Genomic DNA, 13,854 nt, shown 5'->3' with positions numbered 1-13,854 from the left:
TTTATTTAAAATTACCTCTGCATGATTTCCCTAAGAAATTACTTATTTAGTAAATCTTTAGTATATTTGTATTAATCTATCTTCATATTTTATTCATATATCTTCTGACGTGTTGTGTGGTTTATAGTGATTTACATACTGTAGAAGTGGGACCTTTTTTCAAAAAGAGCGCACTGGCCCTTTAAGAGCTGAGAAACTGCACTTGACGTCCAGCGGACTCTTGCTTTGCCAGCAGCAGCAGCAGCAGCAGCAGTCAGTCATACACACACGGATTCAAGTCATCTCTGAAACCGCAGAGATTCTCCTTCAGTCGCTTCGTGTATTTACAGCTGCCGCTGCGAAAAAACAAGTAGACAGAATGGGCACGAACGGCTCTTCTCGAATTACAGCCGTTTGGAGATAAGAGGGCGGAAACGTGAGTAAAACAGACGGAGGAGAAAGAAAAACAGACGAGGAGCGCGAGAAGGCCAAACCCATCGAGGGAGCGCGAGGGCAGCCTAGTTTCTCACGCGACAGGCGCGCGGCGCTCAAGCGGATTTGCGGCTCAAATCGACGAGGACGAAAACACGCCCGTAGCAAATCGTACATGTGGATTATTCTCGGAAATTTCTTAATCTCATTCTCCTCAGAAACTAAATAAACGTCCGGTGGCGATAGACCTTCACCTTCCGCGGAGAGGTAAGTTACTACAAGACATTTTGACCACGAATCTGTCAGCCATTTATCGTTTTTAGGAGTGCCGAGACTTCTCAGAGCCGTTGTCGGAGTCACGGGGTTTGTCTGTGGCTAACGGCCATTATTCCCTCACTGAACCTCTGCTACATTGAATGAGCGTCTCCGAGCTAGGCGGAAATCAACCGCTCCGTGAAGACTGGCCGTCTAGTTAGCATAGCTAGCGGTGTTTGTGATTTAACGTTAGACGAATGCCGTTAAACTATGCCCGGCACGTTACGTTATGTATTCAGTTAGCTTCCTAGCATTATAAACAATGTTTTGCAAAGCACACTGTCTTCAGTTGAGCAGTTTTTGTGGGGTCGGCTGATGAGCTAGCTGAGTTAGCTCGGTTTTATGTGTTGTTATATTGTAGTGAGTGCTTGGCTAGTTCTGTAGTAACGCTGCCGGGTGCAAGCAAAGGATGAGACGTTTAGTTTGTTTCGGATGTGGTTCTTGGGTGTTAAATCAGATTAAACCCGTGCTATTTAGAATTTCCTTGTCAGCATCTCAATATTAAACGTTTCCAGACGAGGGAATCTTTACTCGTGCAGCAACATTGTCTTGGTTTAGAAAGAAGAGAGCTGCATAATGATGCCACTTTGAGCTTTGATCAAAATCGTTTTGTCAGTTGGCTGTTTTTGTTGTACTAGTAAAGTAAAATAATTGCAGGTAGACTGACACAGAACTTTAAGGAAAATAAATAAATAAAATAATAATAATAGTAAACAAAAAATGAATAATAAATAATAATCATATATACATTGTCAAACGATTAATAATATATGTGTACGGTGTATATTTATGTATATATAAACACACACGTGCATGTATATAATTTTGAAGAATGTTGTTTATAAATTAGATATATTTATATAATATATATATTTAATATTAAAAATGTATACATGTAAATACTTTCAAAATATATGCTGTATATGTGTGTATTTATATATAGATAATAAATATACACAGTACACTATGAAAACAAACTTATTTTGGGTGCGACAGCATCTAACTAACTAACACAATGAAACAATAAAAACAATATAACATAAAAAACATGATTTTTTGCAAATAAACTCTTCATATATATATATATATATATATATATATATATATATACACACATACATATACATAATTTGCCTCTTGGAAAACTGCCAATGTTACTTTTAGATGAAAAAAATGGGTGTCAGTTTAAATATTTTTATCAGAAATTGGGACTACTCACTCACTGTCCCTCCCCCCCGCCTCTCAAATGAGTATGCCCCCAGTATATAGATAATATTTAAGGGTTAAAGACCAATAGTGCATGGGAATAGATTTCACAGACTTCAGCAGTGGTTTGTGAGCCCATATTTAGTGCTAGAGCTCATGCAGTGATGTACTGAAACACAATTGTTCATGAAACCCAAATCCCTACACTGCCTCACTGTTCCATTGTTTTTATGTGAATCAGAAACTCTGGTTTCCTTCATTGTACTGTAAATATCACTGGGAAAGCGTTGAAGTCTTTCATAAACACGAAGGGGACCGTCGTTTGTGGGCCTCTCGCCCCCTTCACAAAGCTCTCTAACACTTTCATAGCTTGCTGATGATGAGGCTGGAACTACACTCCATCTCGGATGTTATTAAGGGTCAATAAATCATAGTGGATACCAAATGCTTGTCAACAGCTGTTGATTTGCACATGAAAGGCAGTGGAATGTGAAAAATGGAGGCCACACAGCTTAAGTGTATTAGTGTAATTGGACATGGGCCAGCAGAGGGGCTTTTTTCTCTTGAACAGCATTCTTTCCCACTGTACGTTAGAAGAGAACAAAGCACAGTGTCGTAAGTGGACCAGCGAGATGCCTGAACCCAAAACAGAACTGGCCTCAGACAACCTCTTTGCTCCACAGGGCTGCCAGGACTCATGGCCAGAAAACAACAGATTTGTTTTGGACTCGCATCAACTCCAGTTCCACCCCTCTGTGTTGTGTATTGAGTAATGATATTCTTTCTCGCTCTCTGTTCACTGCTCTATGCAGATTGTTGATAAGCACTGCAAAGAAATGAGTTTGCCTTTTAAGCATCGTCTGCTGAAATGTGGAGCTAGTTTACCACTTTATCTCTGTCTGTTTTCAAAATGCTCTGCACAGAGTCTAATACACGGTGCACAGCAGTTTTGCAGCTGTAAGCTTTATTACAGCCGGCCTTTTCGTTAATTCATGTCAGATGCCTTGTTTCTGCTTATATGAACTGCGGGACATGCTTGAGTACTATTCAGGGACAAGATAAGGAGTTGATAGCTTACAAAGTGTTTGTCCTTGACCGTTCTTCATTTTGATAAATGAGTAGCTATAGTGGAACAGTGAAGGAAATTAACTGTATGCAAAGTGCTTTCTGCGTAAGCAGACTTCTTGGCTTGTCATCATGCCTTCAGTCTTTGAATCGACTGTGGTGAACTGCTTTGCTGAGTTAGCTCTGTTGCATTCGTTGGGTTTTGCCCCTGCTGCAGTGCTGCCTCTATAACGCCGGTTTCACACTGCAAGCGTAAGCAGGGCGTAAGCAGCGCGTATTTTTTTCGGCGCCCATGTTAACGGGTGAGAGCATTCACACAGCACGCAGGGGCGGCGCGGCAGCGCGTAGCAGGAGCAGAGCAGGAGCGGCAGTGCCGCGATCGTTTCGGCGCCGAGTCTATTTTTGCTGTGCTGCTTACGCTCAATTAAAGCGACAAAGCATTGATTATGGACAAAATACACACGAAAAGTGAAATTGTTCCCCAGAATGTAAATTAATGACATCTACTATGTTGTAAATAGAGTATAAATTCAGTAAAAAAATAAAAAAATAATACTATATATTACAAAAAACTAAATAAAATAAAGTTGTTGCTCTAATCACTAAAATTAGTTTAAATAATTTATACTGTTATTTCAGCTTAAGTCACTGGTTAATTGTATTAATTATATTAGCCTATATGTGTTATAACTATATAGTTGCCGTAAGAACAGGTGTCATGTTGACATCATGATGACGGTACTAGTGCTAATGCAAAGAAGACAATCATGGACGGCACTCGTCTAATCGTGGAGGTTGAGAAGCATACAGTTATTTATGATCCTCATAATTTACTATATAAAGACTTGCAGGCGAAGGAAAAAGCATGGGAGAATGTTGCATCAGCACTCGGTGCAGAAAGTAACCTTTCTTACTTTTTTGTTTTAAATTTTTAGCATGCCCACGTACGAACAAATGAATAGCTAATTAACTAAATACAATAGACAGAATAAGGTCACACATGCTACATACATCTAAGCTGTAGACTATACTGTATGTCTATTTCAGACTTAATTCTCGATAAATTGATCATTAAAAAACGTGTCTATTAAGAAGTTTAAGGTTACTTATTAAAGACATTTTTTGGATTTTCTATATGTTTTTGATGGGTAATGTATGTAAATTTTCTGTTTATAAGATAGATAAAAACTACAAATGATTTTCTTAGTAATGTTTTTTTTGTAATGAAATAGGTAATTTATACCATAATTCATATATCAAAATATTAGCATTTAAATTATTCTACACATATATAAAATATGTAAAAGCAATTACTGTGCAAGGTTAATGACAACCTCAAAAGCACTGTCAATACTACAATGTAATGTTCAGGATAAAGCATTGTGTTGGCCTCAGCCATGCAAATCCAATCAGTACAGTTTTTGAAGTATTACAATCAGTAAAGAAACAACACTGATGAAATAAAACATTTATTTAAAAATGGATACTTTTCACACAATAATCACACATATATAAGAAATATGAGATACATACGTATACAATTAAATGTTTCAAGTTGAGGAGGAATGTAGGCTATTCTTCCTTCATCTTACATTGTGTAAACTGCATAGAGTGTAACCAAAGTCTGCGTCTCATCCTTTTTCGTAGTCTTCTTAACAACATATATAGCGCGATTGCCTTCCTTCTGTCAACAACTCTCACTAAACAAAGCATAAAAGAAAGTTGAAAACAAACTTATATTTCGTAATTTATTAAAAAAATAAATACAGTTTTCCATCTGTAATGTATTTTAAATAGAAATAAAACAAAGCTAACTTATTACCCATTATTGAGAAATCTGTACAAAATCCGCGGTTCAGGTGCGCGCTGCAAACGCTGCCGGTGTGAATGCAAAATGGATACGCGCTGCTTCTGCTCTGCTACCGTCCTGCTAGCGCGCTGCGTACGCCCTGCTTACGCTTGCAGTGTGAAACCGGCGTAAGGCTCCAGAAGAACTGCTCCTCCTGCAATCACGGTGTATTGAAAAATGTTGTTCTTTCATAATTGGAAGTGCAATTTGTTTTGTTATTATTGGTGTTAATTGCCATCAGCCTTGTTCATATAGACAGTATTTATATCTTTTTCATGTTTATATATTAAACCCTATTCAAAAATGTATGGTTCGTAAGATTTTTTTAAATGTTTTTGAAAAAAGTTTATACTCTCCAAGGCTGCATTTGTTTGATCAAAATAGTAAACAAGTAATGCTGTAATATTTTTAAAATGTAATTCATTCCTGTGACGCAAAGCTGAATTTTCAGCAGACGTTACTCCAGTCTTCAGTGTCACATGATCTTTCAGAAATCATTCTAATATGATGATTTGCTGCTCAAGAAACATTTTGTGTTGTCAATGTTAAAAACGGTTGTACTGCTTAATATTTTTGTGGAAACCATGGTACTTTTCCTGGAGTCTTGGAGGAATCAAGTTCAAAAGAACAGCATTTGTATGAAATCAAAATTGTTTGTTATAACATTATAAGTGACTTTACTGTCTCTATTGATCAATTTAATGCATATTTGCTGGACAAAAGTTTTAATTAAAAGAATAATAATTTATGTATTAATTACATTAATACCTTATCTGCTCTTTCTGCTGTTCACCTCCTTTAAATCCAGTATTTTTGGATGGCTTAGACCAGTGTTTTTCAAACTTGTCCTACAACCACCCCTAGCACCTCACATTTTGTATGTCTCCCTAAATCTGACACACCCATTTAAGGTCTTGCAGTCTCTACTGATGAGTTGAATCAGGTGTGATAGATGAGGGTGAGACAGAAAATGTGCAATGCTGGGGGTGCTTGCAGGACCGGTTTGAAAACCACTGGCTTAGACTAACAAATTACACGTTACACATTATAGTTAATTAGCATCAGTTTGCAAAGAGCACTTCACTATTACCATCTTTTACTATTTATTTTTAATTTTTTTTATTTTTAAACCACTTTCATGGAGTATTTTTACAGGCCTTTTGGATCGGTGAATATCCCCGTTAGAAAATGGGCTATGAGCTTTCCCCTTTAACCCACCGTTGTGTTCAGATATCTTGCTTGCTATCAGCAGCAGTTGTGCCATATCAGACGCAGTTAGATAAGGCCAAATTGCTGGAGTTTCCCCAGTGGTGGAGTGATATCAGCATGATGTAACCACTAGTGTTATGTGTGTACTGTTGACACTGGTGTGTTTGTTAGCTCAGTGAGGCAATAATACCTCATATCGGCTGTTGATGGCACCACATCTGGAGAGAAGTTTATGCTGGTCAGTTATATGGCAAAAATATTTTCAATTTAGAATTTTGACAGGTTGAGAGAGAGAAATGTTATGCTATGTAGATATAGAAGTAAAAAATCAGCCTATGGTTTAAGAGAATGAGGCTAAAATGGACAAGCTATGTGACAATTGACTCTTTCGCTATCGCCAGAAGTCGGGATATCAGTTTTCGGTTTTCATTCGCGTCGCCCCAAAATGTCAGTATTTACTAGATGTCTCCGAGATCTGCCAAGTAAGAATCAGCGATGTCCATCGTATCGTTAATGCCTGGATTTAGTAACAAGTTAAATATACATTTTGTTTTAGAAATTCTCAGAATATATATTATAATATTGTGATGCTAAATTCGCTTACAGATAATATTAATTTTAATAACAGGCCACCTGAGTGTACTTAAAAGGGAGCACGATTTCATGACTATGATTCTTAACAAACAAGGAAAGTTTACTTCATCATAATAATGTCAAATTAAAGTTTCTGGAGTAATTGTGAAATTGCATATAAAGATGTACTTAAGTGGTTCAACAAAAGTGCACATTTTCATTTAACGTGCAATTAAGTGTCCAAAAGCATCACATTTTGTTACAATTAAGTGTATTATTTAAAATTATTGCTTAAAAAAAAAGTGCATGCTAAAGTGTTCTTAAATGGACCTGTAGCACAATGACCAGACAATGCTTCACCTGTGCCCTGATCTTTATTAGAAACTGAGAAGGGGAGAATACAATTATCACCAAAAAAAACAAAAAACGAACAGTCTGCGTTTAAAATTGAGAAAAACAAGCTTCTAAAATGAACATGTAGCTTAGCCGCTAGATGCCGTAATAACACATTAGATTAAACTGTTTGTGTATATAACTTGACATTGCGTTTGAAACCCTTGCTTCACTTGGGTATTGGAGCAGGGGACCAGGCATTAACGATACGATGGACATCGCTGATTCTTACTTGGCAGATCTCGGAGACATCTAATTAATACTGACATTTTGGGAGATGCGAATGAAAACCGGAAACTCATATCCCGACTTCTGGCGATAGCGGAAGTTAATCGCTACGCTTAGTCTATGCTATGGGTAATGGACTACACACAGTAACAATACCAGAATGTGTCAAGTTTCTTTTATACAAAATGCACTATTGCAAAATGTTACATTAAATAATCCTGATTATATCAGAATTGAGCCTGACTGATCCCATTAGTAAAGGCAGATTTTTGGACTAACTCCCATGGCATCTGTCCTGCACTAGTGGTGGTCAGTGTGTGTGCTGTGAGTGTTGTAAACATGTGCCCACGGCCAAGCGTTTGATTTTGAAAAAAAAGGCCAGAGTAAATAGGCTGCAAATACCTATTAGACTAATGGCCACATGCTGAAGGTCAGGGAGCCTTTGTTTTTACTTTTAGAGATGTATATGTTATGGCGCTTTTCCATTGCGTGGTACGGCATGGTACGGTTCACTTTTTTTTTTTTTTTTCACTGGGTACAGTACCTGGTACCTGGTACTTTTTTTAGTACTACCTCGGCCGAGGTTCCAAGCGAGCCGTACCGTTACCAAAACGTGACACACAAATTCTGCTGATCACTGATTGGCCGGAGAAAATCGTCACTGCCTGCATCATTGAACTTAAATTAGAAACTAGATTTAACCTGTTAACCTTCAACCCCATTTGTGGCCTCGCAGGTGAAAATAACCTACCTGAATTAAAATGGTAACAGTTTGTGACAAAGTGTGCTTACACAAACAAATTAGGTATCTTTTGAAAGAAGAGACTCTGGGCTTTACTATCTATCATCCAGAGTTGATAATGCTCAAAAAGATAAAAAGTTATAGACACTGACGTCCCTTGAAAAATATTTTTCCACACTGAATGTTTTTTTATTTCATATACAAATACATGAAATAAGTCCTGGAGCAATCCAGAAAAGTAATGGATCGAAAGCCACATGTCTCATGTGTTCATATTTCAAATTTGAAGAAGATACCATGAAAAATGAGATTCCTGCAATATTTTTTCTGAAACTATTTATGGTCCCCCCACCCCCCTGTTTGAGGAAAAATAACCACCAAATGGATTACAGAATTATACAAGCTATTTTAGTCATTGTACATGTTCCTGCATAGTTTTTCAATTATAAAATAATAGACAGATTTATTTGAGCACTAAAAAATACAAAAATAATTATTTGAGTAATAAAAAAGGAAAAAAAATAGAAAAAAATGCTTTGTATATAGTATGTATACTGAAGTATTGTTCGTTATTCGTTATTACAATGATAAATATCACTGCCAGACGTGAAGTGATATTGCCAGACATGGTCATAGAGTCAGTAAACACACGCTGATGTGCTTCCATTCAGATTATAATCAAACAGATGGGCCATATAATCAATAATAGCTGATCAATGAATCACAATGATAGCCGTCATAGAGTCGCTAATAAACACGCTGATGTGCGTCCATACAGATTATAATCATGCAGACACGGCCACATTCCCCACACAATACACACACACACACATATAAAAAATGTAGAAGAAAAAAAAAACAGTTTTTTATGGATAAAGCAGATCGCTAAATTGTGCCCCGCTCAGATGACAGCGTGCGTCACAGAAGCGTCACTGCCGGCTGGAGGGAGCGCCAAATTCAAATAATCTATATTCCGCTTTTCTGAGACTTTTTTTTCCGTAGACGGTCTCATTATATTTGTAAGACCGTATTCTACAACATCGTTTTGTTTTTTTACCACCAAGACGCTGTTTTTGAGCGTAATTTATTCCATAACGGACGCGAACAATAACTCTCTGAAGAAATGAAATGTAAACAAAGGAATATTCATCCTTATTACAACGTTATTGTTTCGCTGGACTAAAAGTGCTCGCTGGGATGTTTTTCTGTGGACCCTTACCTCTCTAACTAAACTGGGATTTCAGCAGTGGACGCGTTTGTGGCTCGTTATTACAATGATAAAGGTACGTACGGCTTTTTTACTCTGCGTGTTTGGATGTGTACTGCTTACACAAATGTAGCAAATTTGTGCCACTCATTCCTTATAAGCTTTCCATCGAAAAACAGCGATCTGTCGTCGATGCTTGAGGCTTAGACCCTCAGAATGATATAAAGTTTGTCAAGATTAACTTTGTCCCGTTTCATTTATTCTATTAGAAAACAATGACACATGCAAACAAAGATCGTTCAGTGCGAGGTCGCTCTGGTGCAGGCTAACAGGTTAAATCAACTGTTTTGAATGAGCGCACCTTTCTTTTAACAACCAAAAAATGGCTGTTTCGTTGTCTGTTGAGGAAGTATAGACTGTCCTCTCGTTGATAGCCGAGAAGCGGATCCAGCGAGAGTGTGATGGAGCGCCACGGAATGAAATTTTTTTTTTTCAGGAGTCACGGCAGTAGAGGCGGCACAACTATAACGACACGTGAATAATCCCGCCCACTCTAAAGCGGTACTAAACTGCAGTGGAAACGCAAACCGAGCCGAACCATTCTAAACCGTACCGAGCCGAGTTGTACCACGCAGTGGAAAAGTGCCATTAGTGTCCTTGTTAGTGGGTGGTGTTTTGAACCAGTTGAATGCATTATAAGAAGGTAATTTGAACTTGAAGTGTCTGGTGGACTGTGGAGTGCAGAGCACAGCACTCTTCTGGGTGCTTTGGAAAAAGTCCTTGATCTGACATCAATTTTGTATATGGTCAGAATTGAGTACCAGTGCTGAGTGCCCCGTTAACATTTACTAAATGCACTGTCTGGAGGTTCTGACTGTCAACCCCTCGCAGCCCTTTACAGGGATTGGGCAAACAGCCACTACTCACCTCTCCTCTACTCTCAGACGCCTCCCGTTTTATCTTTACAATCAGTTCCTCTTTCTTTGTTACACAATAGTGATTTACACAGAACCACAGCTTAAAATAACACCAAAGTATTTTAGACTTTTTTTTTTTACTGCTTATGACATGCAAACATCTGCAACAGCAAATGTATGCATGCTTATTCTGTCAATTCGAGAATTTTGTTCAAGCCGTGTTGGCATTGGAGCATTTCGCAAGTATTTCATGCTAAGCAAAATAGAACTATTACAACTTCCTTTTTGCCTACTGCTTTATTTGCTTATGATGTGATTATGCATAGTGCTCACTCTTAGTATACATATCCTTTCCTTCTTAGTATACATACATTCAAAGCAGATTCCCTAAGGAAGTAGGGCTGTCAAATTGGCTGAAAAAATAAATTCAAATGATCAATATTCGAATTTAAAAGGCATAATTTCTGTTAGAGGGAAAAAGCTTTTGGCTTCTCTCCTGAGGCCATAAGAGGGCGCATAGAGCAAAGTATTACTAATGCACGTTTCTTCAAAGCAATAAAATAACATGACTATCTTTGAAAAAAGTGAGTAATGTTTAAATTAATGTTTCTAAACCATATATAGTTAATTACGCTGCTCTAACAATTAGAAACAAAACAGCATCATGTATGTATGTTTAGTTTAATACTAAGGACCGAAAACTAAAAAGCACTTTTTTTCTTTTAAAAACATGAGATGCAGAAAAACCGCCATAAAGACGAGACATGTTCTTTAAAAGTTGATCTTAAATTAATTTTACATGGCTTTCGAAACATGCGGCACTCTTGTGCGAGATGCGAGTGCAACGGTGTTAGATGTCCCTCAGCTCTACAGAAACTCGCTGATCTGATCACAGAGAGTGAACAACAACACCCGGACTCTGTTTTAATCATTCTCGGGGACTTTAATAAAGCAAATCTCTCCCGTGAACTGCCAAAATACAGACAGCATGTTACATGTCCCACCAGAGACAGTAATATATTGGATCACTGTTACACAACAATAAAGGACGCATATCACTCGGTTCCACGAGCAGCTTTAGGACTCTCTGATCACTGTTTGGTTCATCTTATTCCATCCTACAGGCAGAAACTTAAGTCTGCGAAGCCTGTATTAAGATCTGTTAAAAGATGGACTAACGAAACAGAGCGGGATTTACAAGCCTGTTTCGACCTGACTGATTGGTCTGTTTTTGAAGCTGCAGCAAATGACCTGGACGAGCTCACAGAGACTGTAACATCATATATCAGTTTCTGTGAGGACATGTGCATTCCTACCAGGACTCATCTATTCTACAACAATGACAAACCATGGTTCACTGCCAAACTCAGACAGCTCCGTCAGGCCAAAGAAGATGCTCACAGAAAGGGGGATAAAGTCTTGTACAAACAGGCCAAATACACACTGGAAAAGGAGATCAGAGTGGCAAAGAGGAATTATTCTGACAAGCTCAGGAACAAATTCTCTTCCAGCGATCCGGCTTCAGTGTGGCTAGGATTAAAGGACATCACCAGCTACAAAACACCACCCCCCAGCACTCTGGAGAATCAACACCTGGCAGACGACTTAAACGAGTTCTTTTGTCGTTTTGAACGATCACCCCACACCCGCCCAGAACACCCCTCCACACAACCATTCACACCTCCAGCAACCCCTCTCTCCCCCACACCTACAATTCAAATCAGCGAAGACGATGTGTGCCAGGTCTTCAGGAAAAACAAAAGAAGGAAAGCACCTGGTCCAGATGGTGTGTCACCAGCCTGCCTTAAAATCTGTGCTGAGCAGCTGGCCCCCATCTTCACACAGATCTTCAATAGATCACTGGAGCTGTGTGAAGTCCCCTCATGCTTCAAACGCTCCACCATCATCCCCGTCCCAAAGAAACACAAAATTACTGGACTTAATGACTACAGACCTGTGGCACTAACGTCTGTAGCCATGAAATCATTCGAAAGACTGGTTCTGGCTCATCTGAAGGACATCACTGGACCCTTACTGGACCCCCTGCAGTTTGCCTACAGAGCAAACAGGTCTGTGGATGATGCAGTCAACATGGGACTGCACTTCATCCTGCAGCATCTGGACAGACCAGGGACTTATGTGAGGATCCTGTTTGTGGACTTCAGCTCTGCTTTTAACACCATTATCCCGGAAACCCTTCAAAATAAACTAACTCAGCTCTCCGTCCCCACCTCCGTCTGCCAGTGGATCAACAGCTTCCTGACAGACAGACAGCAGTTAGTAAAGCTTGGCAAATTCTCATCCAGCACTCGAACCATCAGCACTGGAGCTCCTCAGGGCTGCGTACTCTCCCCACTGCTCTTCTCCCTCTACACCAACGACTGCACATCTAAAGACCCCTCTGTCAAGCTCCTGAAGTTTGCAGACGACACCACACTGATCGGCCTCATCCAGGACGGTGACGAGTCTGCTTACAGACAGGAGGTTAAGGAGCTGGCTGTCTGGTGCAGTCTCAACAACCTGGAGCTTAACACGCTCAAAACTGTGGAGATGATCGTGGACTTCAGGAGAAACCCCCCTGCTCTCCCCCCACTTACCATCATGAACAGCACCGTGACTGCAGTGGAGTCATTCAGATTCCTGGGCACCACCATCTCTCAGGACCTAAAGTGGGATATTCACATTGACTCCATTGTCAGGAAGGCCCAGCAGAGGCTGTACTTTCTTCGCCAGCTGAGGAAGTTCAACCTGCCACAGGACTTACTGAAACAGTTCTACTCTGCCATCATTGAATCCATCCTCTGCACCTCAATAACTGTCTGGTTCAGCTCAGCTACCAAATCTGACCTCAGAAGACTACGGAGGGTAGTCCGGACTGCTGAGCGAATCATTGGTACAACCCTCCCCACTCTCCAAGAACTGTACTTATCCAGAGTGAGCAAAAGGGCTGGTAAAATCACTCTGGACCCCTCACATCCAGCACACAACCTCTTTGAACTGTTACCATCTGGTCGACGCTACAGAGCTCTGAGCACCAGAACGACCAGACACAGGAACAGTTTCTTCCCTCAGTCAATACATCTCATGAACACTCAATAAATAAACGTAGAACACACAACTAATACATTATCCATTCACCACACTCACTTATTTTATTTTCTCATTTCTAATTTGCACATACTTCACCTGTACATACATAGTCGCCTATATTATATATTATATATTGTGTATTTTTTATTTTTTTTGCTGCTTTGTACATTGGTTATTGGCTATTTCCTGTTATTTTGTTTCATTACCTGTGTCCTGTCCTGTTACTGTCCTTCTGTTGCACTGTGGAGCTTCTGTCACTACAACAAATTCCTTGTATGTGTAAACATACTTGGCCAATAAAGCTCATTCTGATTCTGATTCTGATTCTGATTCAAGATTAAATGTGATAAATATACTTTCTGTGTGAACGGCTTGGTTTCAGTTTCAGTCTCTGCATTGATGTTCTCTTTTTCCGCAATATTTTGAATGAGCAGTGCCCAAAAAAAAAATCACAGACGATATAATCGTACGATTATGAAATCATTCACGATAATGACCACTGTTTGCGTAGCTTCTCAGTAAACTACGGCTCTGTGTAGTAAATGCTGCTCCGTCTGAAAGCACGTGAAAATACCACATTTAATAACATGTTTTTACTCCAAACTCACTTCATATCGTCAGCCGAGTGTTTGAAATAAATCCTTCTGTG

General features: G+C 39.2%; 1 protein-coding gene across 1 annotated transcript in view; it reads left to right on the top strand.

Annotated features, from left to right (window-relative positions):
* Positions 1-200: 200 nt before the first annotated feature.
* Positions 201-13,854, top strand: part of LOC306849196 (nuclear receptor corepressor 2-like) — a 122,528-nt gene continuing 108,874 nt past the window's right edge. Inside the window, 1 exon segment of the mRNA XM_079384061.1 lies at positions 201-678. The gene's annotated coding sequence lies outside the window, so the exon portion shown is untranslated.

Source organism: Barbus barbus, assembly GCF_936440315.1.
Source record: "Barbus barbus genome assembly, chromosome: 29".
Lineage (NCBI taxonomy): Eukaryota > Metazoa > Chordata > Actinopteri > Cypriniformes > Cyprinidae > Barbus > Barbus barbus.
This window is presented reverse-complemented; position numbering and strand designations above follow the sequence as displayed.